Source organism: Cupressus sempervirens, chromosome 10, assembly GCF_028749045.1.
Source record: "Cupressus sempervirens isolate cs-2001-9-10 chromosome 10, ASM2874904v1, whole genome shotgun sequence".
NCBI classification, from domain to species: Eukaryota; Viridiplantae; Streptophyta; class Pinopsida; order Cupressales; family Cupressaceae; genus Cupressus; species Cupressus sempervirens.
In genome coordinates this window covers 845,809,494-845,834,271 of record NC_143127.1, presented here as the reverse complement: position 1 = coordinate 845,834,271, position 24,778 = coordinate 845,809,494, and the positions used below count along the sequence as shown (strand labels likewise).

The following is a 24,778-nucleotide window of genomic DNA, read 5'->3' as shown; positions in this document are numbered from 1 at the left end:
AGGCATTATTTGTAGCAGAAGAAGATGCTGAGCTCAAAGAATGAGCTCACGCCTGACGTCAAAGCACTCCACATGAAGAAAAGTCCACACAAGGCATTTTTTGAGTAAAAGAGGACATCATGGATGAATGTGTTCTTCAATTTAAAGGTGCTGATGACAATGAAAACTCCCAATCCTCCTATGTATGTGTTTTTAGCTTTTCTCAATTAGTGTTTTTCCAGCGTGAAAATAGACTAAGGTCCATAATGAAAGATGGAAAGGAGATGAAGCTTGTGGGAGATGTGACTCATTCAAGCCAACCTTCTACAAGTATAGTGCAAACTGTAAATTTGAAGAGCTTTAAATATAATTGAGGGGGAGTCACATCTAATGGCTTTTGAGTTTAAATTTGAACAAGTCCTTCACCTGTTGAATGACCCTGCTTGCGCCTGTCATTGCTGTTGTTGGTATGGGTAGCATTGGGAAGACTTTTTTGATGCAAAATCTTTTCAGCAAATAAAGATTCTCGCGCTTGAAGAGTAAGCACCATTTAAGGTGCAGGTCAATGACATAGCAAGAAGTCTTAAAGAGCAAAGGTGTCAGGAATAGGAAACCATTACATGAAATAGTTAAAAACTCTTATCCCACATTAGCTACACGAGAGTATTTTCAATTCTTTAAATACAATCGCACATACCCATATAGTGTCTTGAAAAGAGACGCTTTTTGTGAGGCATGTACTCGTAAGTGGGGCCCGTGGTCTATTAGGTCGAAGAATATATTTTGAACAAAAATCCATTGAAAAATTGGTGATGTTAGCATGTTCAAGGTTGCCAAAAAACTCAAAAATTTGGTGCCTCACTACCTTAATAGCTAAAAAATCTAGGATTTTCAGCTAGCGACATAGCGAGTCGTTGGAAAAACTTAGAAATACGGCGAAGCCTATGAGAGAGTCGTGGGCCCATGTGGCAGTGATGTGGCACCATTAATGAATTAGGTAGTGCCAAGTGGTAGTTAGCAAGATAATGAACGATGACATGGAACTTGAATGCTGAGATTGTGCCACGTGGCAAATCGTGCAGCCATCGCTATCTCACCAAGGATAAGTTGCTTACCTATTAGTATAGCAACATAGTGAGTAGGACATGGCACGATGAGGCGATGATGTGACACCCAATTGTATAAGCTCGAGCCAATTACGTGATGACATGTGGCAGGATGGTCAAACTAAGTTTGACTCGGATGGAGAATGGTGGAAAAATTTTGAGAAAACATAAATTTTAATATTTTATTGTTTTCTAAACATGCAAGTCATTTAAATCATTTCTAAACTTTAATATAGTTTGAACTTTATGAAAAGTTTAAATTTTTGCAAAATGTGTGCAAACCTGTGAATAGGAGCCTGAAACTTCAAAGGACCATAACCTGAGCATTTTTTATCAAAAATTAGCACTCCAATATACCACTGGAACTGGGAAGAGCTGAATTTTTCATTTATAAAGTCAATTTGTGCACAAGTATCCACCTGTTCAAGATATAAGCACATTTTTTATTCCCAAGGCATTGGCGGCAGAACAAGCAAATTTGATCAATGAGCATTAGAGTTTGTTAAAAAGCAGATTTGAAGACCTTTTGAAGCCAGAATGTGGTAAAGATAAGTTGGAAAAGATTATTTTGCTTTCTTGGGCCATGTGGTAAAGATAAGCTGAAGTGAAGAAGGGTAAAGCCTTATAGTTGGCCCAAGACTGTAGTCGGGTGCATTCATCATAGGAATTTGCTAGCCCTAGATGCATTTTTTTTGTTTCTTGCTTGTTTGTAAAATTGTTAAATCAGAAGCCTTTGCAAAATAATCTTTTCTAGCTTATCTTTACCACATTTAGGCTTCAAAAGGTCTTCAAATCTGCTCTTTAACAAACTCGGATGCTCAATGATGAAATTTTCCTATTCTATTGCCAATGCCTTGGGAATCAAAAATTGGTTTATATCTCAAATCGATGGATACGTGCACAAAAAGACTTTATAAATGAAAAATTCAGCTCTTCCCAGTTCCGGTGGTATATTGGAGTGCCAATTTTCGATGAAAAATGGTCAGGTTATGGTCCTCTAAAGTTTTAGGCTCTCATTCATAGGTTTGCACACATTTTGCAAAAAAAAAAAACTTTTCATTAAGATCAAACTATATTAAAGTTCAGACATGATTTAAATGACCTGCACGTTTAGAAAACAACAAAATATTAAAATTTATGTTTTCTCAAATATTTTCCACCATTCTCCATCTGGTCGCCACATGTCATCACATGATTGGCTTAGTCTTATACCACTAGGTGTCACATCATCACCTCCTCATCATGCCACATCATACTCACTATGTCACTATACTAACGGGTGAGCAACTTATCCTTGACGAGATAGTGATGGCAACATGATTTGCCACATGGCATGATCTCAACACTCGGGTTCCATGTCATCGTTCATCATCTTGCTTGCTGCCACTTGGCACTACCTGATTCGCTGATGGTGCCACATCATGGCCACACAGGCCCATGACTATCTCACAAACTTCGCAAGATTCCTAAGTTTTTCTAGCGACTCATTATGTCGCTAGCCAAAAATCCTAGATTTGCTAGCCGAAAACCCTAGATTTCTTAGCTAGTGAGACGTCAAATCTGTCAAATCAAATTTTTGAGTTTTTCGGCAACCTCGAATAGGCTGACGTCACAAAATTTTGCCTGTGTTTTTGTTCAAATTATGTGCTTTGACCTGGCTGACCACGGCCCCCACCTACAAGTACATGGCTCACAAAAAACGTCTCTTTGTAAGACACTATATGGAAATGTGCGATTGTATTTAAACACTTGAAAGTACTCCCACGCAACCAATGTGGGATAACAGTTTTTTTAACTATTTCATGGCATGGTTTCCTATTCCTGACGCCTTTGCTCTTTAAGACTTCTTGCTATGCCACTGACTTGCACCTTAAATGGTGCTTACTCTTCAAGCACGGGAATCTTTATTTGCTGAAAACATTTTGCATCAGAAAAGTCTTCCCAATGCTACCCATACCAACAACGACAATGACAGGCGTAGGCAGGGTCATTCAGCAAGTGAAGGACTTGTTAACTTTAAACTCAAAAGCCACTGGATGTGACTCCCCCTCAATTATATTTAAACCTCTTGAAATTTATAATCTGCGCTCTACTTGTAGAAGGTTGGCCTGAATGAGTCACATCTCCCACAAGCTTCATCTCCTTTCCATCTTTCATTATGGACCTTAGTCTATTTTTCACGTCAGCAAAAAACTAATTGAGAAAAGCTAAAAACACATACATAGGAGGATTGGGAGTTTTCATTGTCATCAGCACCTTTAAATTGAAGAACACAGTCGTCCATGATGTCCTCTTTTACTCAAACACTGCCTTGCGTGGACTTTTCTTCATGTGGAGTGCTTTGACGTCAGGCGTGAGCTCCTTCTTTGAGCTTGGCATCTTCTTCTGCTGCAAATAACACCTTTGAATGCAAAATTTCTCCTCATTTGGTCTTCACATCTGCACTTCCATTTCAATGTTTATAACTACTGAGGGCGGCTTCTGTCTTTGTTTATGGTGGCTCCCTGCAGGCTGCAGCTTCCTGCTTATTGGCGTGAGAATCCTCTATCGCTGCTATGAGATGTTCACCCCTCTCTTATAGATTTTGACACGTGTTTCTTCTTTAACTTCATTTTGGGTGGTGCAATTATAAAAACTTGGTCGTGTGGCTATGCCTTCATTGTCTTGGTGCTGTATGAACCCTTCATATCAGGTACTAAATGAGTAATGTTGGGAAATATGTAGTATGCCATGTGCTTTTCTTTAAACTCTAACTAGTGGCTTCCTCTCTAAGATACATGAGAAAATGGCTTCCTCTCTATGATACATGAGTTTTCTCATGTAGACCCTTGCTCTTCTTTAATGCCTCCAACATCAAAAAAGCTTAAAAATTTGATATACATTATTATAAAAAATACATGGGAAGACTAGTTCCAATATTCGTTCCACCTCTTCCTTCAAAAGATAGTTGTTGTCATTTATGTCACAACATTTAAATGCAAACTCACAAACAAGAGGAAATCTTCGTTGTTTCAAGATTAACATTGAAACATATAGGAACTCAATGAAATTAATTGAATAATGGGTTTCTACATCAAAGAAGCAAAATATCTGCTCAGAAAATGTAGTTCTCGGCATGCCCAACACAGCTAGAAAATTATCCATGTTGACATGCCCACTAGAATCTGGACTCATTTCAGTAAATTTTTCAAGAAAACCAACTGCATCCTCTATGCTTAGTTTGAACAACCTTTCCATTTTAACCATCTCAACTAGATAGGAAGATGGTTATGCCAATCCTATTTGTGATGCTCTAGAAGCAAGAATAAGATCCCCATGTGAAAGTTCTAATTTTACAACATTTATTACCTTCACCATTGAGTAAAAGCTCCAAGCTGAAATGAAATTAGTTTGAAATGGGGAAAACATAAAATCTGATTTCCCATCTATTTAACAGTGAGAACTTCATGTAGCCGCTAGAACCAACTTATCTTTTTCCAATAAAAGGTTAGTACCCTATCAATCTATTAGGACTAGTCAGATCCCAAAGCGGGTCCAACTAAAAAAAAATTCATTTTCATACAACTGAACTATTAAACTAATCTATTAAAACCATAATACTAATTGGAATCAAAATTGATCCATGATTGATCATTTAAAACTCACTTTATCACTTTCTATCAAACTATCAAATGTGTGCCAGGAGGTCCATTGACTGTCCTTAGAAACTAATCCAAACACCTGATCAGGCTCTAAAAACTGGCACACTAACTCTTTGTTCCGTATTTTTTACCCCATTGAATCTCGTCTAATCATGAATTTGGGGTCAAAAGATATTTGTTGTCAAAGTTGACCTCTGAGAATCACCTGTAGATAAACATGTCAGAAAACACTAAATTGGGTTCGGAATTGGCTTCAAAAATAGATGGACTGACACTTGGGAAGACATAAAATGGGACATCGGTTGTCATGAGGAGAGTATAAATCTATGACTTGGGCTCATGAAAAATAATAGGGTGCCTTTGGTGGGAAGTCAAAGTAGGCTACTCGGAATTTGTAAACTAGAAACACTGACAGAAAACATGTTTTGCAAATGGAATTGAATTGGAAAAGTGTGCAAATGGATTCGTCATGACTTGTAAACTGGCACACTCAAAGTATTTTTAGAGGAAAACACAGTGGTACAATCCATTTGATCTCACCTATCATGGATTAGAAGTTATGACATCACGAACAGGGGTTTCAACAAATCTGCACTTCATGAGACCAGTAAAAAGATAGAAATTGTGTTTGGAATCGCATTTGAAAACTAATCAAATGGATTCCTCATGAGTTGAAACTTGAAATATAACAATTATTTGACATCTAAAATGCAACGCAAAAGGAATTTAAGCATTTTGGTCAACTGGTAAAAATTTATAACACGTCAAACAGGGCTTCCCAGAAATTTGCACACTCGAAATGACTCAAAATCTAAAACATAGGTTCTTGGGTATAGACACTAGATACTCCCAAAGTAGAAAATCGAAAAACATTTCTGGGTGCAAGATATTCAATGGCAAACATAATTTCCTGTCGCTGTTTGACACTTTGGGTAAAATGCAGATTTGAAATTTGCTCAAAATGAGACTTCACAGAATGGCTCAGAATGGCAATTTAACTTCATGGAATAGGTAGATTCACTAAATGGAATATGTTAGAAGCATTGAACACCTCTTAGGCCTCAAAGGTACAACTAGGTACAGTCACATCAAAAGCATTTATAGGGCTTGATTTTCTCAACAGTGCTCAAAATTGGGCCTTCAATTTTGAGTGCCAACACAAACAATCAACTATTTTCCTTAAATATGGATTACCATTTTTTTTAACCTTTAATAAGTCCAAGCTTAGAGAAATACCTGTCCAACCTTGCATACTAGGGTCTAGGTGCTTGCTTTAGAACATATGTAGTGGTTTCTTTAGTCTACATACAAACTCATTTTCTTCTGTCAGAGGGAATCCATCAGGTTGCTCAATGTAGACTTCTTTTTCAAGTTCTCCATTCAAAAAAGTTGACTTGACATCCATTTGATAAACCTTGAAATTCCTGCTTGCTACATAAACCAAGAACATCCTTACCACTTCTATTTTTGCCACAAGTGCATATGTCTCTTCATAATCTATGCCTTCTTGTTGTGAGAAACCTTTGCAAGCAAGTCTGGCATTGTTTCTCATAACTTATCCTCATTCATTCATCTTATTTATGAATACCCATTTTGTTCCTATCACATTCTTGTCTTTAGGTCTAATAACTAATTCCCATGTTTCATTCTTCACAATATGATCTAAGTCTTCTTTCATTTCTTGCATCCAATGATTATCCTTACATGCCTCATCTATTTTTTTAGGTTCTACTTGAGGAAATAGACAGAATTCCTCATTTACTCAGTTCCTTGTCATCACACCATTATCCTTGCTCCCAATTATCTTCTCTAAAGAGGGATTCCTTTTCATGTTTCTACTAGAAGTAGGAGTTGACATCTCAACTCTTATCTCTTCTCTAGATTCAAATCTCTATTCTTCTCTATGGTCAATAGATACATCATTCTGCAAGCCATGGTTAGTATCAAAAAGAACTTCAACATTCTGTCTAACAATTCCAAAATTATCCTCTTCTTCATTAGAATTATAATCTACGCTCTTCTCTTTAGTACCAAACTTTTCATCAATCCTTACATTTGCACACTTAACTATTGTTTTAGTTCTATAGTTGAAACATCTATATGATTTACTTTTCAATGAGTAACTAAGAAACATACCTTCATCACTTTTAGGATCAAACTTACCAATATTATCATCTCTCTTTACGTAACACTTACTTCCAAATATTTTAAAATACTTGACTAATGGTGAATGACCAAATCATAACTCATAGGTTTTCCTACTCATGCCTTTTTTGATCTATACTTTATTTAGAGTACATACTATAATGTTAACTACTTCTTTCCAAAATGTCTTTGAGACATCATTCTATAATTAACATCACTCTCGATGCTTTTGCTATTGACTTGTTCCTTCTTTCACATTCTATTTAGGTGTTCTAGGTGAAGATAACTATCTTTTGATTCCATTATCTTCATAGAACCTTTTGAACTCTTTAGAGGTGAATTCTCCTCCTCTGTCTAATCTCAAACATTTAATCTTGACACGAAATTAATTTTCAACTCTATTCTTAAATATCTTAAATATCTCAAAAGGTTTAGACTTCTCTTTAAGAAATGCTACCCACATCATCCTACTGAAATCATCAACAAAAATCATAAAGTACCTTTCAACATAGAATCGTTTGGTTTTTGTAGGACCACTTAGATTTGTATTAATAATCTCTAGTTTCTCTGTAGTAAAGAACTTCTTGCTAGGAAAAGATGCTTTCCTCTACTTAGCCAAAATATATTCCTTGCAGATAACATTTGTAGGATTAATAATCTTAGGAAAATCTCTCACTGCAAATGTACTGCTAACTTTCACAATATTTTCAAAATTTATATGAAACAAAATTCTATGCCATAACCAACTACTATCAACCTTTGCAAACAAACATGTTATTTGAGTAGGATTCAACTGAAATACATTACCTCTAGATTTGGTTCCAATACCAATTATCTTACCATCTTTTTCTTTGATAATGCAAGTCTTCTTTGTGAATTGCAATAGATATCCCTTGTCTACCAACTATCCAACACTTAACAAATTATGTTTCAAACCATCAATAATGTAAACATCATCAGCCTTAGTTTTACCATCAAGAGTAATAAATCCAACCCCTATAATATGATAGGTTACATGGTTACCAACTCTAACAATACCTTCATCATGATTTATGAACTTAACAAATTTGTTCATATCACTAGTCATGCTGTGTGAACATCCACTATCATTTGTCTAATCTGATTTGTTCTCAACTTGGGTAACTAGAGTTCTTTCTTTTCTAATTTCTCTATCAAGATTATCTTCCTTGATAGTGACAAATCCTAATTCATCATCACTTTCACTTTGACCTATTTCATCATATTCTTCATCCTCATTGGCATATAAATAATTTCTTTCCTTGTGTCTTCTAAACTTAATTTTTTCTCTATACTTTTTCTCTCTTTTAGGATATTTAGATGCATAATGACCATATTTAGCACAAGTCCAACATTTAAAGATTTTCTTACCATATTTATCTCTTCTTACCAGAAGGTTTATTCCTTCTTCATTCTTCTTATCTTCTTCAGATACACTACTACTGACAAAGTTTCCTCTTGCACTTATAATTCTTGATAGATTAGGTTGAATGTTTAGAGCATTGAAAGCTGTCTAAACTCTAGCTAATTCTCCAGACTATCTAATTTCTTCTTCTATAGATTCTAATATTCCAATCAATGTTTCCTTTGTGAAATCTTTGGCTCACGATACTACTAGCCTAAATCATCTGAGTTGTTTGCTTGAATGGTTGTGTTAAAATTTTCAAGATCTTCCATATAAGCTAATCATCTTCTTTACTTCCACCAAGGGACCAGATTCCTGATTGTATCAATTCTCTAAAAGTGTTGATAGTAGGGCTTCTCTGGCTCTCATGTTGCACATGAATAGATCTCTTTCTTCCTTGCTACATTCCTCAAACTTTGATTCTTCAATAATTATCTTCTTAGCTTTTGTTAAAAGGCAATATCTTGGACATAATGAGTCTTCATCTTTTCCTTCCAACTATAATAGTTGGCCACATTGAATTTTGGACTATCCTTCCTGAATATATTCACCATCAATCTCCCAAAGTTATTAGGCCTTATCTTCAAGGACCTAATGCTCTAATACCAATTATCTGAATATATAGTCCACTGATATAACTTGGGGGGGGGGAGGGGTTGAATCTTTTAACCAACTACTATCACAATCATTAACCTTAAAAAAACTTAACCATGTGATTAATATAAATTGAAACCACAACAAGATACTCATTCACAAAATTTAGTACATATGGATCCTTGTTAGGAGACTTTGAATCCCTATTAGGAAATTCTAACCTTGTTAGGTGTTGTACGAACCCTACTAAGAGTTGTGGAAGACAACTAGATCCACTGCCCAAACCACTTCAAGGTTAAGATCAACAAACCCAATATCCAAATGATCTCTATATTATTCCTTGCAGAATAATAAAATTGAAACGTACTTCTTTTCTTTGTTTCTATCTTGTCATTTAGAATTTTTCTCCTTCAGATCTTGTAACTAGACCTCATCTTGCACATCCAATGATCACTTGGAATGCTTACAAATATTCAATAAGCATTATGATCCTTCTCGCATTGTGCACCAATACTTCACATCCCACTTGGTCCTCTAATCTAAGTTCTCTTAGAGGAGAGGAAAACAACTTTCCTTTATACTATATCTTCATAATAGTTCCTTGAGTTAGCCTTGAGACTTTGCCAATTAACTAAAATAAGATAATTAATTGGTTCACAATTACAATAGCATTGCCAGCTCATAGTCTATATAAAACTTCACACGTGTGAAACCACATTTTTCAAACACACTGGCATCACCACAGAATTGTCCTCTATCACTACATATGTATGCATCTCTTCATTACATCTTAGATGAAATATAGTGATAGATCATCAATAACTCTATTTTCCAATGCTTTGTTTCTAAATTGTTTGGACCAGCAAATCAAGTGTAACCTCTCTATACCATCGACGCAGACTTAGTCCTCTTAACCATATCATTAGGAAAACCTTAGAAACATGTCCTCCACTATGCATTATAAGATTACTAACTACTATTCTTCCATTCTTTATAGAATTACTACTATGTTGAAAAATACATTCATGAATGCAACATATCAATACTCTCCAATGCTTAGGGTATTCCCCTAATGTAATATCATCAATATTCATACTAACATTTTATTGTCCACCATCACAAGATCCCCTATTTGAAACTAAACATCCCTTTTTGCTGCATCCACCTTTTGTTTTAGTTTGTCAACATTTTTAGATAGTGTCCTCCTCACATTCTGATGGACTTCCCTCATGGAGTGCAAAAATTCCTCAGGATAGCCATTACCTTGTGCTCCATCGTTCAACTCTCTCAACTCAAAAAAATCCTCTAAGATGCAAACCATACACTATTTCGAAGAGACTTTTTCCTGTGGATCTTTTCACTGTGTCATTGTAGGCATATTCAACCTACCCAATGTGTTGGTCCCATGTCTAACCATACTGCTTTGTGAGATACCTTAGTACATTTCCAAGACTCCTATTAGTCATCTCTATTTGGCCATCAATCTATGGGTGATAGGAAGATCAAAAAGACAAACTAGTCCCAAACCTTCTCTAGAGGGTCTTCCAAAAGTGGCTCATGAATTTAGTGTCCCTATCTAAAACAATGCTCATAGGTAGTTCATGGATCCAAACCACCTCTTGGAGAAAAAATGAGCAATCTAACAAGCATCATGTATGGTCTTGCAAGGTACAAAATGGGTCATCTTACTATCCACAATCACATAAATGCTATCATACCCCTCCCTTGTCATTGGTAGACCAACTATAGAATCCATAATTATACATTCCCATGACTTGCTAGGGATTGTAAGTGTTTGGTAAAGACCAACATTTGAGGATTTTCCCTTGGCTTTTTGGCACACTATGTAACTCTCAACATAGTTAGTAATGTCTTTAGTCATCCTAGGCCAAAAATAGAACCTAGTTGCTAACTCTTGAGTCTTATTGACTCCAAAATGACCACTAAGTGCCCCATTATACTTTTCTTGGACTAAATTTTCACTCATTAACCCTCTAGGAACACGAATTTGACTTCTTTTAAATAATTAAAAAAATCTACAAAGTATAATTAGAAAACTCACCATGGAAGTTATTTTAAAACTCCTTGCATACCTTGTAGATTTGAGCAAAATCTTTGTCATCCTCCTATAGGTCTTTGAAGCTTTCAATGCCTATTATTTTTATTTTAACTTCTTGGGCTATGAGTAATATCCTACTCAGTGCATCAACTATCTTATTCTACACCCACTTCTTGTCTTTGATGGTAAATGTGTAGGCTTGTAGATATGACCCATTTCATATGCTTGCTGCTAAGTTTGTCTTGGGAGTTAAGGAAGTTGAGAGCTTGGTTAGCTGAGTACACAAAAAATTCCTTTGGAAGAAAATAATTCCTCCACTTCCTCAGGGATTGGACGAGAGCATACAAATCTAATTCATAAGAGTAGTACTTCCTCTTTGCATCATTGAGTTTCTCACTATGAAAAGGCACTGGCCTTCCATCTTGGCATAGAACAACCCCAATGCCTACATTTTTGGCATCACACTCCACTTCGAAGAGTCTATAAAAAAAAGGAAGTACTAGTGTAGGTAGTTCTACTATCTTCTTTTTGAGTGTCTCAAAACCATGATCAGCTTGTAGGATCCAAAGGAGCTTTGTTTTCATTCCTCCCTTGATTGTATCCAATATAAGAGCACATATTCCACTAAAATGTCCGATGAACTTTCTATAATATTGTGCCAAACCATGAAAAATTCTTACATCTGATGTAGTCTTGGGAGTATGCCAACTTCGAATGGTATCCACCTTATCTCGAGATCCATTTTGAGGTTACCTTGAGATAAAAAAAAAAGCCAAGATAAACTAGCTCTTCTTTCACCAAGTCACACTTCTCCAAGTTTATCATTATCCTTTCTTCATGCAATTTCTTAAAAAAAATTTGCAATTTCTTGATAGGCTCCTCTTTAGTTTTTCTAAAAATTAAGATGTCATCTAAATACCCAACAACCAACTTACCAATGTAATCTGTCAATACCTCATGCATTTCCCTCATACAAGTAGATGCAGCATTGGATAAGCCAAATGGAATTACAATATACAAGCCTTCCGTAGTCTTGAATGTTGTTTTCCATTCACCCTCTTCATTTAATCTGATTTGATGGTAGCCACCTTTTAAGTCTATCTTAGTGAAATACATTGCTTGCCCTAAATAGTCCATTAGGTCTTCAATTCTAAGTATTGGGACCTTATATGTAATGGTGATTGTATTAATGGCTCTATAATTAGTACAAAGTCTCCAAGTCCCTCTTTTCTCAGGTGCTAAAATAATAGGGACAAAACATGGGCTAATTATTTTCCTAATTAGACCTTGGTTTAGAAGCTATTGGATTTGTTTGGAAATTTCTTCATTTTGTTGAAGGGTCATCTTATTGGAAGCTTTGTTGGGTAGGGTAGCTCCTTGATTAAAGTCTATTTGTTGGCTAACAAGTCTCTTAGGAGGTATGGTGCTAGGTTGTTCGTCACTAACAATAGTTTTATACTCCTCAAGTAATTCTTGTACCTCCCTTGGGATCTTCGATTTCTTGGTAGTAGTTTCATTTTTAGGTTTCAAAACCAATGAAAACTCAACTCTATCTCCTTCCTATAGGGTCTTTAGGAACTCCTCCTCACCAACCATGAATACATGTGGACCTAAGGCCTTCCACTCTCCTTCTTCTAGGAAGGATTGGATCTTGAAAGTTACCTCATCCTTCTTGAATGAGTAGGCATTTTTAGTTCCATCATGTATGGCTTGGTTATCAAATTGCCATGACCCTCCAAGTAGAAGGTGGCATGCATCCATGGGAAGAATATCACATATCACTCTTGTTGGATACAATTGATTAATTGTGTGTCATCTTTGATGTTACACAAATGTCATATCAGTTTCAGTCATTGCTTGTTGAGCTCACTTGGGCAGTGAAGACAATTTTGTATGTTTACTGAGCATTCCTGTATTTTCCAAGTTCAAAAGGTAGTGTCTATCGAGCAATGTCAGTGTCTACCAAGTTCACTTAGGAGATAAAGGAAAGTGTGTTGAAGATGAGTGTTAACCAAGCTCACTTGGTTAATGAAGGAAAATTGGATGAAACTAGTGTTGAGCGAGCTATGTCACATGAATCATGTTTCACAGTATTTGTTGAGTCGCCAGTGCAGGCTAAGTTTGAGACTACTTGAAGGTGATCAGTATGGATCGAGCCTCTATGTCTACCGAGTGCATGATGATACTGAGTATTGACAATGGATACTATGTATCAGAACCTCATCAAGCTAGTCTTCAAAACCTGAGTGTCTACACTTTGGCCCACCTTGTAATTTTGTGTAAACTTGTATTCTAGCCAACTAAGGTGATAAATGTATATTATTATAAGTTATATTTGAGCTTAATTGACAATGTGGATGATATAAGTAAATATTTAAGTTGAGATTTCTAGTGTGTGCAAGTGTGTTGATTGAATTGATAAGAAAAAGAGGGTGCAAACTTGAAGGATAAGCAGGGATCCTTATGGAGCAGAAAAGTAATATTTGATCAGGAAGGATCAAGTTTGAGTAGAAAAGAGATCTATATTCAGCAATTTAGTTGCATCACAATTAGGTCATTTCATTTTTACTCTCTAACCATTTTAGTAATGATCGAAAATCTCTTAACAGAGTTGGCTTAACAGCTATTTGTAAATCCTCTAACAAGGTGACAGTTCTATTGAATTGTTTCATGACCTCTAACAAGGCCACTCCTAATAGGGTGATTAAATCCTCTAAGAGGGTCAAACCTAATAGTGTGTTTTGTAACATTTAACAAGGTTGGCTCGTAATAGGGCTCACTTCAGAAGAGTGAAAAATAGTAACTAGTTGCAATTGGTGGGTTTTCCCAAATTGGGTGTCCATGTTAAATCTTGGTGTCAAATGTGTTCATGCTATTTACTTTTATGTGTTTGCAACTATGTTAAAGTAATCGTAATCATAGATAATATCTAAAGACATGCATGTTAGTGTTTACTGAGCAAACATAGTGTTTACTGAGTTACAACATTTTATTTGTTTACCAAGCATCAATAGTATTCAGTTTTCAGAATTTGTGTTTGTACTAACATCTAAGGGATCTAGGATTTATTTTAGTGGTAACTGATTCACCCCTCCCCTCTCAATTACTGCTCTTATATTTCCAACAACTCTATCCTTGTATCTCCCTATGGTGAACTCTACCCATGCTTGTTCTCCAACAAGAATATGTTGTCCTTTATTGAGCCATGTGACCTTATATGGGTTGGGATGTGGAATTCTCTTTAGCTTTAACTTTCCAACTACCTCTCCATTAATTATGTCATTAGTTGAGCCTGAATCAATGGTGACTCTACACACCTTCCCCATAAATTTGCATTTGATCCTAAAGAGTTTCCTTCTTTGACTTGGTTCTTCTTTTATGGGTTCCTTGATCAAGGTCCTCTTGATCATTAGGTTTTCCCCATCTTTTGATTCTAGGGGTACCTCAGAATTCTTATTATTGCTACTAGATTCTTCTTGCATATAGTTAACCCTTTTTGTACTTCCTTGGGAAGTTGAGCCCTTTTTAGGGCACCTATATTGAGGTTGTCCTAACTAACTACAATGTTAAGACTTCATGGTGGAAAAATAGGATCCCCTACCTTGGTTGTTGCTCCTTCCTCTCCAACTAGGTCTAGAGCACCTACCTATGTTAGCATTCCCTCTTCCTGAATCTCCTTCTTGTTGTTCAATCAACTTGTTGTCTTCTTGTAACCTCGAATCTAATCCTCTTCCACCATAGCCTCTTTGACCTCTTCCATCTATTCCCTTACCTCTACCTCTAAAGGTTGAGTCTCCCTTCTTCTTTTTCTTGTCTTCCACATTCAAAGCAAGTTAGAAGCACTTATGGACTATGGTAGGAGTCCATAGGTTGATATCTTCTTACGTGTTCCATCTTAAGCATCCTAGATACTTGGCCACTTTGATAAGTTCATTTTCTTGTTGTCTTGATCTTAAACACAACTTTTGATACTCTTCAGTATATGTTGCCACATCCATGTCTTTTTTTTTTCAAATCTTCCATCTTCTTGTGTAATTGAACCTCATAGTCCTCTAATAAATGTGTTCCTTCATCTTTGTTAGCATGATTTTCATATTTGCAATGGGCTTCTTTTCCACTTTCTCCCTCTCTTCTTGGAGATACTTCTACCATGTTAGGGCTGACCCCCTTAGCCTAGATTTGGCCACCTTTTCTTCACTTACCCCTTCACACTCAAAGGGATTCACCATTCCTTCAATCCATTCCATCACTAGTTTAGGGTCCATACTCCCACTGCACAAAGGATCTCCTTCTAGGGCCTTTCCACCTAAAGGTCTGATAGCTTTTAGGAATGACTCTTCATTTATAGGAGGGTTTTGTTTAGGGATAAGGTCTTCTTCATCAACCCTCTCTTTACCCTTACTGCTACTTTCACCTTCTTGATTTTTCTTCTTAGCTACCTCAACAACTTCTTCCAACTTGGTCTTCATTTCTTCTAAGACTTCTTTAAGGATCCTATTCCTCTCCTTTTATTTACCCATTTATTTTTTCAACTCTTCATTGGTGACCATGATTTTTTCTCCAACTGATTCTTTTGTTTGAAACATCTAAGCACAAACCCAAATCTTCTATCTCTGACACCACTATGATGTAATGCTATGTAGGTAGCTTGCTTTGTCCCTAGATTCTCAAGTATTGGGTTAAGCTTTCTCTTAGCCTCTTAGGATTTCCTTTGAAACCCAAAATTCTAGAGGATCTCTATTCAATCCTCCTAACTACTCCCTACCCAGATACACCCTTTGGATTACCTCTTGCAATCTTCCTTGTCTCTTCAAGCAGATTTGCCAACTTCAATTTTTGAACCTTCTTCACCACTCCTACCACTAGAAGGGGTGAGGGGTTCACTTGTGAATTTTTAGATTCCATCCAACCTTCTAGATTCAACATCAATAAGTGATCTTACTAATTCTTGCAAAACTATAACAACTGCACTAAATAGGCCTAATTGTATTAGCCCTCCTACTTGGGTTTTTGGACTTTAATTGAAAATTTTTCAAAACAAGGTGGAAAAAAAATCATGGAACCAAATATAATTTTGGGAAACCCATAATATTCTATGGGTCTTAGGTCTTCAAGTCATCTGTAAACCTAAAAGCAACTTTTAAGCCTAAAATCAAGGGTTTCATAATATGAATGACATTGCTAAATAGGGTCTGATCATTTCCTTAAAAAAAATGTTTTGAATTTGTCTCCTCTAGAATATAGGAACCTCACTTACCCCTCTCCATTCCATAGCTCCTGGTTTGAAGTCTCTAGCACATTCAAACCACCTTTAGCCACTTGCAAACACTAAATTTGCCTAGCCAAGTGTTGAAGACTCACCTCGGGCATCAATTTTAAATTTTTTAACAAAATTTCCAAGGCCCCAAAAATTGTGTACAATATATAAACTAGATCCACTCCCATTTCCCTTAAATCCATGAAGAACTCATGATAGGAATTCATGAGGGAGTCATTCTTGCAAAAATGGTCAAAACTAGACTAGCTCATAGAGTCTTCATAAATGAATTTCAAAACCTATATAAATGAACACCTAAAAACTTGCATTATGAATGGAAAAGTAATCTAATTGCATGAAAAATAAGGATTCAAAAAAATAATCAATTTTTCAATCCATTATTCTGTATATGAAACCAAGAAACCTTAAAACTGTTAAAAACTGAATTGAAATTCATTGATCCACTTGCACAAAATTGTTGATTACAATTCCCAACCCTTGGGATGGGTTTACCTCGTAGTTTTTTAAGTTTCCCAAGAGGTTTTAGGTAGTTTTAATAACTATCCACCTCTTTCTTGCGCTATGCAACTTCCCTATCAAAAAGTTATCGAGCAACATGTCAAAAATTGCCGACAACTTTGACAACTTTTTGCATTTTTAAGCACCTTTTCTTTCCTTCACTTGGGAACTTCCAAACCTATCCATTGTGATCTATTAATGATGTCTAGGCATGATTTGCCTTCAGGGCATCAACTTACATGATTTTTTTTTCCATTTTTTGCCTATTTGACAACTTTTGCACATTGGACATCTTTTTGACATCTTCTCACTTTCTTGCTCCAAATAACATGTGGGATCGCCAATTCAAATAATAGGATGTAAAAGCATCAAAAAGGACAAGATAGGTTAAAACCTACATCTTCCTCATGCTTTATTGTCTTAGACCCACAACTCAAAACACAAGCAACCCTAAACAAGCACACCAAAATCTCCTAGAATGGAAACTTCACTTAGGAACAAAGTCAAACAAAGAGATGACCTAGTAAGGTCCAGCCTAACCCTCCTAACTTGGATAGAGTCAATACAAGCCAAAAAATATATAGAAACCAAAAAAACGAACTTATTGACTGAGTTCTCCTACACCACACACTAACCATTTGGCTATAGGAATAAGAATATGTGAATAGGAATATGTATTCTAGAATAGAAAAATAAGAATATGTATTCCTATTCTTGTTTGGTTCAAGTAGAATTTGATGGGGAACTCATAGACCCAAAAATTTATGTTTTCTAAAATAAATAAAACTGGAATAGGAATATGTATTCTAGTTCTACCTATTTAGGTGGAATTGCGAGAGCTCATTTTTGGGCCAAAATTGGAATACATATTCTTGATCGCAATTCTGATTTGGTGCACCCAAATGGAAGATTTGAAATTTTAAAAATTAACATTTTCCTACTCCACTCATATTCCCACTGCGAAATGGGAAAGGCAGAAGCTTTGGTGCTTTCGCCCACTGTTTAAATCGTTTTATAGGAACAGACCAATTTATTTTTATTCATTTTTAATTACTGATGACGACAGCATTTTTATTACTGTTAAGCTGACCGTTTACATTATGAAGGCACATAAGTTTCCAAATTTGAATAGAAAAATGTTGCAAATGGATAAAATATTGAATAGGTCAATTTTTTGGTTGATGATTGACTGTAGACTTTTCGGATAAGTGTTGACTTAACTGCTTACTTTCTCTCGTATTATTGAGTTTATATTATTCTATAGAAAATGTTGGCATGAGGTGATAGCTCATTCAAAACAAAATAAGATTCTATAGCATGCAGACCCATTTGGATAACCATAGCTGCGCTGCATTTTTAGTACTTGCCGGTAGGCAAATGCTATTAATCAAATTAGTTTAAGTGTCTATTATTTGAATTTTTTTAAACCAAACACTGAAAATTAAATTTCATATCTGTAAATTATTTATTTGCATACTAATGTTTACTGACTCATTTTAAAAAAATTTCAATTTATTTTAATGATTTCCTATCTTTTCATTGGACAATAGGGCCTGCATCTTATACACAAATTTTACAAATTTTACGGGGTGCTTCCATAGTGCTAGGGATAATTATTTTAGTTCCTTGGATCAAGTGGATAATGGATGAAAATGTGCCTGCCCTACTCTTCTCACATTTATACGGAGTTCTCATAGCTATACGGAGTTATCTTAATATATTTGATTTTTTTTTCTTTAATTCAAGATTTGATTCACATAACAATCTCTGTCAAAAAAATCTCTAGGTATGTATATACTTTTTTCAATTGTTTTTGGCACTCTATTTAATGGTTTTGCATGTTTTTCAGTCTTTGTTTTCTCTTTCATTCATTTGCGTGTAATTAAAAACTTCATATCTCTAATACTAAATTATAGTTTTACCTCTTTGTACATTTACATATTTTAATATACAAAACTATGTGGTTACCAAAAAAATTAGTAATATCTTTTCTTTATACCATTTGTAGGAATAGATTTACAGGCTCCCCAAATAATGTACTCTTCTTAATTGAGAAAAGAAAATAATTTAGATTTTGTCAAAGTATGTTTTCTTTTCTTTCTTTTCGAAAAACAAAAGAATTGCAGTTGACATGTGTCTGAAGTAGGAACGTATTAGTTTAGAAAGATGTTTTTGTTGTTACTTTGATTTAGTTTTCTGTGTGGTGATACTGCTACGTAGACTTTTTTTTTTTACAGTTTTTTGTTGTTTGATTGAATTCATTGATGAAAAATTCAATCAATCCTCTTCCTATAATCTCATCAATGAATAATGTAGAGCGAGGCACTCAACCTTCCATTTCATCTTCTGTTTAAGTCTATAATTATTGATCTAGATCAGTTTCCACCGATTTATGAGCACAAAGCAACTACCATTGAAAATTCATAATTTTCATTGAGTACTCCAATTTTTAATCATCGTAATGCACAATCATATTAGATTTCACTTTGTTTTATAATTTCTGCTAGTGTACGACGAAACCCTAAAAAATTTCCTTTATTCATTTTTTCGTTATTTCCATTCTTTCCCTGCTAACGCCAAAATTCACAGATTAATAGTTTTTAGTACTTACGCGTAGGCAAATACTATTGTAATAAAAAACAATACTAGATTGATCCATTGACTGTAGCAATTTCCTCAGACATATAATTACAATTTAATTTTAATTTAAAAATAATTATTAAAGTTTTGTATATTATATTTTATAATTTAATATATTAAAATAGTAAAATATGTCAAATACAATATGTTATTTTAGAAGTAAATAAAAATTCGATTATAATTGTTAATGACTTAGAAATTTTTTATAAATGACATAATAGCCTTTATTTTTAGTAATATTAGATATAGGTTCAAATCTAATAATTAAGTTTTTCTTAATTAATCAATCATAATACATATAATTTAAAGAAACTAATTTAAAATATATATATTTATGACAATTATTATTACTAAACAAGTTACTATACTGCTAAAACGACAAGTAATAATTTATTTAGTTTAAGCGAAAGGATTAATTCCCACCAGTTATGATTTAAAAGTATTTAAATCTATAATGGAAAAACTAAAGAAAAGACCGAACGTGGACAAAGTAGTGCCATGGATCCCGCTAATATTGGATCAACAAATGTTTTGATTATTTTCTTCAATGTAGTTTTATATTTTGCAAGACAGAAATTATTTGACTCTAGCACACGTGTCATTTGGTATTCTAAATGAAAATCAACATTCTCTCAATAAAAATGAAGTCAATACTGACATCCCTACGGGACTAGTTATGAGACAACATATTAGGCTGACAAGAAGCCTAATTAGGGCCTGCTCCTCTTTGTTTTATGTGTTTTTTGCTTTGGTGGTATGTGGTTTTTGCTTTGGTGGTATTTGGACTTAGTCATTTCTAAGGTTTTATTGCCTTTTTTTAAAAACTCTTTATTTAAAAGTAGTACTATTACAGGTTATCTTAGTACAGGATTCCTGGTACATATTATTATCATGTTCTTTTGAATGATGTTTTTTATTTGATAAGCAATCTTAGGGGGTAATCTTTTGTTTGCTTGGTAATTTGCTGGTTGTAGGCCAGTTTGTCTTCTATAAGGGCTAGCCTTCCTATTTTGACTGCTTTATTATTAAAAAGACATATTACATTCCATGGTCATAGCCACTACTAGTGTACACGGGTATCTATGAAGCAATTTATTTGGACCAACAATCATCATGTCCATCATATGCCATAGACATTCCCACTCTTCTTTTCAATTACTGATATGTTTTGTTTTAATTTTTCTTTTATATTTTTAAGAGTATAGCGTACTAGCAATCACGTCTATTTGTGCAATAGATACACTAAAGAGGTATGGAATCTCAGTTACAGGAATGTTTGGTCCATTTTTGGGGGGTATATTAATGAAGTGCAAGATGTCAAATGGTAAACTATAATATGGAAGATGGTGTATGTGTAATAAACATCTCAATTGAGAAGTGATAGCTTCACACACACACACTTCATGTCTAACCCCTTATTATTTCTCTCCCTCACTCTCCATCTCTATCTATACATTTCTATCTCATATGAGAATTGGTAGACAAATCTTTCATATGGGTCCAGCCCCAATTATTCATTAAGCTTCAATTTTTCTACTGCCAACTTTTTTGGCAAGCATAAAGTAAATTTTTGCCTGTGCCAATGATTGTTGGAAGAATGTTGGTAGTGCACATGGTGTTTAGTTGGTTCATTTTTTTTAACTAGTGAGCAACACTAATGCTTGACACTTTGTGGTGGATCATCATCTTGTTACACATTTCCTACATTCTTAGTGAGAGAAACAATGACACATAGGAAAATATCATTGAATGCCTCCTATAATTGTTTTGTCAAAGAATCAATAGGTTTGAAAGGGTCCCACTCACTCTTCCTCTTTATGTATTTAGCTATATCTCTTGCTCTTTCCCCTCTTCTTCATTCTCTTCACCTTTCTCCCTCACTTTCCTCATCTATGTTTGTGTATATCTCTTCCCCTCCCCCTCTCACTCTATTATATCATTTTATCCCTATATTTCTATCACACTATCTCGCCATCTATATCTCTCTCTCCCTCTCTATTGTACTATATATATATATATATATATATATATATATATATATATATATATATATCTTCCTCTCAATTTATCTATACATCTATCTATATATAGAGAGGGATGAATTTATTTTATATTCAATAGTATATTTATTTTACATTGTATATAATATAAATAACCATATATAAATATATTATATTTAGATATTTTAAACATTTATTTTAAATATTACAACTATTTATTTCTAAGTGAGACATTACAAGATTAATTTCAATATAAAATTATATTAGATCTTAGGTGAAATTGTAGATGATGTACAAATTAATCTGGTTTTTATTTACATAATAGGATGAACCATTACTAAAATTTCTTGAGTACTAACATGAATCACTCTCTTAAGTAATGTAAATTTTTAAGTGGGTGTTCATTGGCTCATTACGTGCAATATGTTGACAACTAGTTTTCTTTTGGTAGATATCATAGTAACTGACTACATATTATGGTTTAAATAGGATTGCCTAGTTTTGTTTCCTTATATACATGTAGTTTATTGTCATATTTTAAAGCATTTCCTTTTTCTTTTAGAATCTTTCCTTGCTTTTTTTTTCATATTTTTAGTCAAATCTAAGTGGTGCAACTACAATGTCTTGTTGCATCAAATAGTATGAGAGATGTGTACTGACAAGATAGGATTTGGCAAGGTTTCTTCTATTCTAGTCAATTTTTTTATTATATAATTATTGATAAGATGGTATTTATCAAGGACTCTAAATAGTTTCATATGGTGCATCATTACCTCTTCACACTGTAATCTTTCTCAATCACCCCCTATATATCTCTATTTTTCTCTCTCTCATTTCTCTCCCTCTCTCCCTATTAGTTATGTATTGTGATTCCTTTTATACAAACACCATCATTTCCTACATTGGCTACCTATTTAACTCATGCATTGCACAAATATATACAAAAATTAGACTAAGGTTTTTTTTATTGGCCTTCCACATCTCTTCCATGCACCCATCAAAAACTAAAGTACAATTACTAGTAGTATTGATTTTTTGAAGTTTTGGGATTTGCATACCATCATGTTCAAAGTATGTATGATAACTATTTTTTAATAATACGTCATCATGTTTAAATATCTATCATAAATCATGAGAATGAAATGAATCAAAGAAGATAAATGATCATGAATAAATAAATAAATATACAATTAAATCTAACATGTCATTAGATATTCAATTTTTTATTAGATATTAAAAATGAAAAAATAAATCAATTAAAAAATTAAGGCCATATGTGAAGTGGCCTTAATCATCCCAAAATAGACCCAATATAATCTACAAAATATAACCATCTTTTACCATATAAATTTTTTATATGACACAATTTCTTTCTTTTAAGTTTTGATAAAATGAAAACCTACAAAAAAGAGAGGAAGAAATATACTATCATGTATCTCCCAACTCAAGAACCAAATCATGTCCCTTCCAATGGGCATCCATGCCATGATTGAGAATCCTTTTGCAAGCCTATAATTAAGAAGATGCATTATTTTAGGAGAAATAACTAAATTCTTTATTTAATTTGTTTTATAATTTTTATTTTATCTTATTTAATTAAATAATTTAAATATTTTAAAACTAATGTATTTAAATAATCATTTTTATCTTATATGTTTAAAAAAAATTTATGTTATCTTATGAGATAAATTTAAACTTAAAAAATAAATAATTTAGATGATTTTTTCTTTTATATTATTTTACTAAATAATTGAAAACTTCAAGATTTTAATAAAAGATAATAAAGAATTAATTTATTTATTTATTTTATATATTTACATTATAATTTTTAGAACATATTTTTGGATATTCTAATATTTACCTTTTTAATAACAATGTATCAATTATAGCCCTCTTCAATCTTATGTCTCTGATACTCATAAGAACAATACCCTTGATATGCCACAAGTGAGAAGGGGGAGACTCTCACCTCCCCCCAACATCCTACCAAAAAGGTGATCAAGCCCTTGAGAAGGACACCCCATAGCCCCCACCTACTGGTGTTCAAAATGAGGATTCAAGGGTCATTAATGAAAACCTTAAAAGGCTGGAGAAAAGGAAGGAGATCCTAGAAAAGAGGTTTGATGAGGTCACTAGATTTTTTGTGAGGGTGATTTATTTGGTGGCCTCCACCCTTCACCTTATGCATGTGGAGAAAGAGAGCCTGACTTTTGTGGTGGAAGTGAATATGGATATAGGGCCCTATCTATATATGGGGAAATCGATCACTACAAGATAGAGATAGGGAGGTCTCAGTATATAGGTTTTCTTTACAAGTTCTTGGTGAATGATTGGCTCCAATTGCTATTGGATAAATTAGAAGTGAGAGAGAAGAACAAGAGGAATTAGTTCTCCCTTTAGTTTAAATTTTAATTTTTATGCTTATTGTTACAATACTTGGCCCCTGAGGGTTCTGCTAATGGCACTTTTATGGACTCACATTTACTATAATGTTTTTATATTTGATCTTGTATACTATTTGTAGTTTTATTTCTAATAGTTGGTACACTTTAGTGTGGGGTTTATTAAAATTGAAAAGAGGGGTTGGTTAATTCTGATTTTTCCTTATTGTTAGTTGTTTTGTAGCTTCATGTTATTCAGATCAGCTCCCATTTTTTACTACTTTCAATTTCAAAAAAAATATATCAATTATATCATATATATTTTTATTATCATACTTAATAGTTTTTATTTATTTCTTTATGGAGCGTTATAGAGGGCTTAGCTTAAACATCACACTAAGCCTTTGACAGCTTAGGTGGTTGTGGGCCCAGTCCTATCAGTCAACAACCCATTGTCATGTGTTCCATCTACATAAACAATGCCACTAACATTCAAATATGTTAACATTCAAATTTTAATTATCCCACATAAATGTTTCTCCCTATGTAATAGGCCTCTTTCATCCACATCAATTTTATTTGGATCATGCTCCTTTCCTTTGACACATGGGAGCTTTCTAACAGGGTAGAAATCTATCCAATAATGGAAGGCCAATATTACAGTTAAAAATGCTTTGGTAGACATTCAATTAAAATGTTGAAGCATAGATGATGCATGAGAACTGTTTAATTAAATGCCTCAGAGAAATATGGTCTCACAAAATGATATGATTAAAGTATCTGCACAGTATGCATTCTTGAAAAGTTTTTGGAGTTTGGAAACTCTCCACCGAATAGGATTATCAGGTGTAAGGGTGTGTTAATATCCTTTTGCCTATGTGAAAATGGGGGCTTTGGAATAAGGTGTGGATGTTCATCACAAGATAAAATATATATTAATTTTGTTAGTGTTGTAGCAATTTACCTTCCAAACTTGTACGAAAAATGTGTAGGATTAGACAATGCACATGAATTGTTTGACAAAATGCCACAAA

The 24,778-nt window shown here is 34.0% G+C and overlaps 1 pseudogene; it reads right to left on the bottom strand.

Moving 5' to 3' along the window:
• Window positions 1-3,938: 3,938 nt before the first annotated feature.
• The window catches only part of LOC149536640 (lysophospholipid acyltransferase LPEAT2-like), a 68,352-nt pseudogene continuing 47,512 nt past the window's right edge, over window positions 3,939-24,778 (bottom strand).